Below are 7500 nucleotides of genomic sequence, written 5' to 3' on the forward strand. Positions count from 1 at the left end.
TCTTTTTCAGTATCCGTCTAACTGATTCCCGTGCAATGCCTAGCTCTTGGCTCCGACGTCGGATAGACTTCTTTGGGCTCCGACGTCGGATAGACTTCTTCGGGCTCCGACCAACAGAGTCCCTGACAGCAGCAACATTTTCAGCGGCCCTTGCACTCAAATGCCGTCCAGTTCTCACCTCTCCAGCTTTAGAGCTCAGTTTATGCACACTTCCTGATCTCCTGAACTTATTCACCTATCGGTAAATCTGACTTTTATCTGGATAATCTTTAAAGTTAAACTCCCTTCGGAATCTTGCTTAAACTGATTTGAACGATTTCGTCTCAAAATTGGTCTCAACGCAAAATGTTTTTTGTTCAGTTGTCCAAGGCATTTTTAGTACTGGCTGTTCTTTTCTTTTGTTGTTATCCTCTCCTCTAGTGGAATCTGCAACATAAAACAAATTGGAAATCTTTTCACGATTTTATTTGCTATGATATGGGTTGCACTTATTTTGGGTCACCCGGTACATTGTACTGGTGTGTTGCTTATTTGGGGAATTATATGTTTCCCCCTCTTTTTTGTTGTTTGTTGTTTTATTATTTATTGTAATTATGTGTAATCATTGTGTATATTGTAATTATATTGGATATCGCAGATGCGATGCATGTCTGTTCGCGCCAAATTTGCAGCTTGGCGTCAGTTCGAAGCCAGCTCTCTTTGTATTCACACGCATTAGTTGTCAGTGGTATCAGTGATTACAGTGTATTTCCCACCATTTGACTTTCATTTCTTGTAGCCACCCGGTACATTTTGGTGGCAGCGTAAAAACAATCTTTTCGGTGATTTTTTTTTTTTTTATTGTGAACGTTCAGAAAAGACTTTAGATTGCAACGCTAGACTATAGCCGGTCATAATAGCTGCATGTTTATGTCCGTTCTTTTCTCCCATTTTCATTCCACAGGCTACAGGATTTGCTTATTTGGGAGAAGTAGTAGTGCTTTCTCACTTTGGACCTGTGATTTTTTATTTAAAAGGCAGTGTTCAGGAGCAATGTGGTTGCATAGAGCGCAATGTGATTTTATTAGGAGACGTTTCCCCCGTGAATCTTCGTGTTCGGCCTTCTTTTGGACTGATATCGCCGTCTGCTTTTGCGGGACGCTCTCTTATGGTTGCTGTGTGGATTGCAGTTTGAATTGGTGATTGGATGAGGAAGGATTCGTGCTTGGATTGCATAAAAGCATTGGTCGGCGTCCCTGCCGGTATATGTTTACCACGCCGGCTCGTACATCGCGTCCGAAGACATTAGTTATTTTCGTTACTTACCAGTATTGTATATTTCCTTGCCTTCGGCATACCTGTATTGTCCTTTTTGAGATTTTGTGGACATACGTGCCTTGGACGGCCATTTTTATGACGTCACTCGTTGTTTACTTTTTGAAATGTTACCCCTCAGTGGTTAGATTTTCTTTCACCGGTGACGTCTTGCGTATACCTACGCATCAGTGCATTATATATTTTTACGTATTTTTTGCTAGTTACGGTCTTGTTATATATTTTTCTTCATTATTGATACATGTATTGCATTGTCTCTGTATTTCAATGCTTCTGTTTGTGTGAATTATATCATTATCTTACGGTCGTGTCCCATGTCCATGTGATTTCTCGATACTATTTTTTTTTTTTTTACATTATTTCATGCTTTATGCAAGTGTGTTATATTTACATGTGTGTGTGTGTGTGTGTGTGTGTGTGTGTGTGTGTGTGTACTAGCCAAATTACCCACGCGCTGGTGCGGGCAAATAATGATCATTTAATTTTGATAGAATTTGTGGAGAAAAGTTACACGTATCAATATAACTCAATGGAAAATGCAACATAAATAAAATGCTATGAAAGAAAAAAAAATGAGGAAGGAGACGCCCTTTGGAAATATAATATATTCGCTCGTAAGAGAAGAGTTGAACTAACTTTTTATTATCTTAGAACTCGATGGTATTACCACCCGCGTAGAAGTAAAATTAAACTCACCAATAATTAAACATTTGGTAAAATTATACATTAATTTTACATTTACATGTTTTCTCCTTACAAAGGCTATCATAGTGTGTTGCAACATTAATTTCACATATATAAAAAGTATTTATGAACACATATAATGTTTTGTTTAATCATAGTAATTTTTATCACAAAATGTCAATCGTGGTAAGGGGGCACCACAGTAGTGGCGTATTACCCCACCATACCCCTTTAACCTTTAACCCTAGCCAAAATAATATAATTTGGAAATGATATATAGTTATCCAACTACCTGGAGTGATAGGGTATCATAATATATATTTTATTTGTACTTTATTTATTTTATTTTATTTTATTTTATTTTTGTTTTATTTTATTTTATTTTATTTTATTTTAATCTATCTTATTTTATTTTATTTTATTTTATTTTATTTTATTTTATTTTATTTTATTTTATTTTATTTTATTTTATTTTATTTTATTTTATCTTATTTCATTTTATCTTATCTTATTTTATTTTAAGGATGAAGTGAAGGCAGTTGTTAAGATGATAAAAGCAGGTAAGGAACCTAGTCTGGATGGATGCCATGCAGAATGTCTTAAAAAGGGAGGTACAGTGATGGTGGACCGACTAGTGAGGTTATTTAATTTTTGCTGGAGAGAGGGTAGAGTGCCGGAGGAATGGAGGAGTGTATGTATAGTTCCAGATTGATTAACTTGTTAAGTGTAGTAGGGAGAGCTTATGGGTTGATCTTGATTGAGAGGATTAGGAGAGGAACAGAGGGAGTAATTGGTGAGGAACAGTGTGGATTTAGGACAGGTAGAGGTTGTGTAGATCAGATCTTTGTGGTAAGACAGATATGTGAGAAAGCTATAGGAAAGGGGGAGGATGTTTTTTGGGGCTTTTATGGATCTGAAAAAGACTTATGGCAGGGTAGACAGGAAGGCACTGTGGGAGGTTTTGTGGATATACGGATAGGAGGAAAGCTTCTAGGAGCTGTCAAAAAAATTTACGAGAGCAGTAGACCATGTGTCTGGATTAGAAATGGGGAGAGTGAGTGGTTCAAAGTAAAATTGGGACCTCGTCAGGGATGTGTTATGTCACCCTTGCTGTTCAACTTATACATGGATGGGGTGGTGCTAGAGGTAAATGCAAGGGTGGTGGGTCAGGGATAAGAGATAGTTAAAGAAAACGGAGAAAAGTGGGAGGTGAGCCAGCTGTTGTTTGCGGACGACACTGCGCTTGTAGCAGGATCAGAGGAAGTTGGTGACAGAGTTTGGGAGAGTGTGTGATAGAAGAAAGCTAAAGATAAATGTTTGTAAAAGTAAGGTGATGAGATGTAAAAGGGGTGAAAGTGGCAGCAGAATAGAAGTGAGCATTAAGGGAGAGCGACTGGAAGAATTGGATAGTTTTAGATACTTGTGTGCAAATGTGGTAGGAAAGGGTGGAGGGGAGGTGGAGGTAGAGTGTAGATTGAGAGAAGACAAGTAACTACCTTGGTCGATTAAAAAGTGTAATGAGGAATATGCACTTGGGAATTGATGCTAAGTGGAGACTGTATGAAGTAGTGATTGTGCCAACAGCATTGTATGGGGCAGAAATTTTGAACAAAAGAGAGGAAGAGAGAAGGAGTTTGAATGTGTTTGAGATGAAATGTCTGAGAAGTATGATGGGGGTTTCTAGGCTGGATAAAGTGAGAAATGAGGAGGTAAGGAGGAGAACAGGGGCGGAAAAGGAAGTTGGAAGATAGGGTTGATGAAAGAGTATTAGGATGGTTTGGAGACATGGAAAGAATGAGTGAAGAAAGACTAGTAAAAGATGTATGGAAGGCAGATGTGGAGGGAGTGAACATGAGGGGGCGTCCTAGGATGAGATGGATGGATGGGGTGAAGGGGGCTTTGGGGAAGAGGGGAATGTCTGTTGAGGAAGGACGGGAGAGGACAGAAGAAAGGGGTGAATAGAGAATAGTTGTATATGGATGATGCTGTGATACATGAGATGGAATGGGTGGGAGGATGGGGGGTGAGGTAGTATGAGTCAGAAAAATTTGACGTAACCCAAAGGGATTTCTCCCCGTCTTCTCCTTTTCTGCATGAGGGGACGGAGAGGGGGGTCACCGATTTAATGAAGCGGCCTTGCTGTGGATGTGCTGTGTCATGTAACACTGCCTCTGACCCAGGGCAGTGGGCAAGGTGCAGGGATGACCTGTCATCCAGGAAGTGCTAAGATAAGAGGAAGGGTGGAGGGGGGTGGAGTGTATTTAGGGATGGAATGGGTGGGAATGGACTTATGCCTTTTCCTTTTTGGCTACCTCCCTTGTAAGGGGGAAAAAGCCTTGGTATATGTATGTATGTATGTATGTATGTATGTATGTATGTATGTATGTATGTATGTATGTATGTATGTATGTATGTATGTTTATATGTATGTATGTATGTATATATGTATGTATGTATGTATATATGTATGTATGTATGTATGTATGTATGTATGTATGTATGTATGTATGTATGTATGTATGTATGTATGTATGTATGTATGTATGTATGTATGTATGTATGTATGTATGTATGTATCACTCGAAAGGAATGCTGTCTCTTCAATAGAAGGCATGAAGGCTTGGACAAATAAAACATTTAAGGGAGAGTCCATTGCGATTCCATCTGTCTATACGTAACAGGTTCCCGTTTGGGCACCTGAACGGGGTCTCTGTTGTACAGTTATACAACATTTCGTTCAAAGTGTCTTTAGGGATTGTGGCCGGGGGGTGGAAGCTGAGGGTGATGATAAACATATTGGAGAATAATATATGTTGTTCTAATGAAGAGAATATGAGTGAATAGGCTATCTGCGTCTATTAAGGCAATGAAGCCTTCGGGTTTATTAACTCTCACAATGTCTATGAACTCGTCAGTAGAACTTAGGAAGTATTTTGAATGTATGGTGAAATCACATTATGAAATTTCTTAGCAACATGGTAGGTGGGAGTTGGGAGCTGGATATGATGGGCGTAAGGGGGTAGGGTTCTTTATGGGTTTTTACGTTACCGTGGAAACAACCAGGATTAAGATGTCCTGTTACTTTTTTCAAGCTTAACACCATCCACTTAGGCACTGACAACTGAAATTAACTTGTTCCCTTTCATTTCAACAGCTTCTATTGGGTTACAGGCAATATGTCTGAACTTAGAAGGGTCACTTAATATGTTATTACATTTCTTATGATAATTTTCACTGTCTAATAACTATTTTCTTGTTTTCACGTAACTGTTTAGCAGCCTCTTTCAAACGAGGTGAAAGAAGCTGGCTAGAATGATGATGCCTAGTTTAAGTGCACTCGTTTTGTAAATGTTCTTGTAGATCTGGGTCGATGGTGATTTTCCCTTCTTTCTGTAGTTGGCACAGATTTTCGAAGAAAATCGGAATTTCCCCTTTTTTGTTGACATGGGAGTATTTGGACGTCAGGTGATAATTAACTCGTAGGTTAAGGAATAAATTTTTTAGAGGCTTATCTTATTAGACAATATACCTACAAAAATATCCAATCTAATATAACCTCCAGTATTTTCCTCTATATCGATGCGCTCTTGAGACGTTATAACGAGGTCCCCTTCTCTCCCTCCCCTTCCCTCCTCCCACCCCCCACTACGACCATAAGGTAGACTAAACAGTCAGGTACAGTTTGAGTATAAGTAGCACCCTCTTTCACCTACCAATTATACTTTTCTCATAGACGTAAGTGACACCACTCGTGTATATCTTACCAATCTATACATTTGTTATACATTTTCATTGTTTTATTTACATGTTTATTTTCTTATCAAAAATGTACCAATATTTTTGTTTTTGTTTAACATTACATAATTTTGTCAGTCAAGAAGATATCTCTTTGAAGACGAAAGCCTGATTATTCAATAAATGGAGTACTATGAAAATCTTGTTCATACTCACCTCCCAGCAGGAAAGATCGTGATCAGTAGAATTGAAAATATTAAGAAGAAGTTGAATTATTGTTAAAATACTATCATATTCAATTCTACTTACATTAAAGAAAATCTGCTTCCTTGATTTATGAGATTACGATTCCACGACCAAGCAGTGCAGCATAGGCAGTCAACCCCAGAGTTCCAGAGGAAACGGGTGGGAGAAGAGATTGAAGTCAAGAAATCGTATTAGCGTCCCTTCAAACGGAACTTGTCGTGTGTCTGCAACAGTATGAAGATTTAGCTGCGGACCCTGACATGAAGCAGAGGACTCTACACGCACTTGAAGACGTTATTACAAACCACTTTCAGGTTGGTAGATCCAGAATCATTAAGAAACTATTTCGACTATAAGGGGGAACTTGAGCTATTTCCGAAACTTCAGACAGCTTCATCAACCTCTCTTATGAAACACTCACCGCAGACCAGAAAGAATTCCTTAACCTAGAAATTAACTGTCACCTGATGCCCAAATACTCCCATGTCAACAAAGAGGGGAAATTCCGATCCTCTTTGAAAATCTGTGCCAACTATAGAAAGAAGGGAAAATCACCGTCGACCCAGATCTACAAGAACATTTACAAAACGAGTGCACCAAAACTAGACATCATCATTCTAGCCAGCTTCTTTCACCTCGTTTGAAAGAGGCCTCTAAACAGTTACGTGAAAACAAGAAAATAGTTATTAGAAAAGCGGAGAAATCGTCATGTTTTGTTATTTAATCAGTGAGAATTGTCATAGGAAATGTAATGATACCTTAAGTGACCCCTATTACTCGTAGCCCAATAGAAACTATTAAAAAGAAAGTGAACAAATTAATTTCAGTTGTCAATGCCTAAGTGGGTGATGTTAAGTTTGATAAGTAATAGGTTATTTCTATGGTAGTTCTTTGTTGTTACGTTTGGACTTCTTCAGATCCATTTACGACTACACGCTTTTGGAAAAAAAAAGTATTCATTATCTTCATGTTGTAGTTCTCTGCAAAATTGACTAACATCTCGCTTCTGTCATTTCTTTCTCCTACTCCAAACTTCCCAATGCACGACTCATCTTCCATCTTCTTCCCCATTTAAGCATTAAAGTTGGCTATTACTAACGTGAACTTACTCCTTTCTTGATCCATTACTTGACTTAAAACATCATAGAAGGATTAAATTTCAATGTCTGAACTCTGTGAAGTTGGTGCAAAAACCTGAACTATTTTTAGAGTGTACCTATTACACAGCCTAATCATAATCCAAGCTACTCTGTCTGATAAGCTACTGAACTTGACTATGTTACCAGCAACCTCTCGGTTGATCAAGAATCCTACTCCGCTAGATCTCTCTTTGTCCCTACATCTATAGTAGAACACATGGTGACTATCTAGTAATTGTATAAACTTTTCTTCCGCTCTTCGGACTTATCTCAGAGAGAGGTGACCTCCTGACCTACTGACCATCTACAGAATTATGAAAGGCACAGAGATACTCGATAGAGAGGACTTACAAAACTGGGACAAGAGAAACACAAGAGGATA

The sequence above is a fragment of the Oratosquilla oratoria genome, chromosome 32, assembly GCF_046742065.1.
Source record: "Oratosquilla oratoria isolate Oo_2021 chromosome 32, ASM4674206v1, whole genome shotgun sequence".
NCBI lineage: Eukaryota > Metazoa > Arthropoda > Malacostraca > Stomatopoda > Squillidae > Oratosquilla > Oratosquilla oratoria.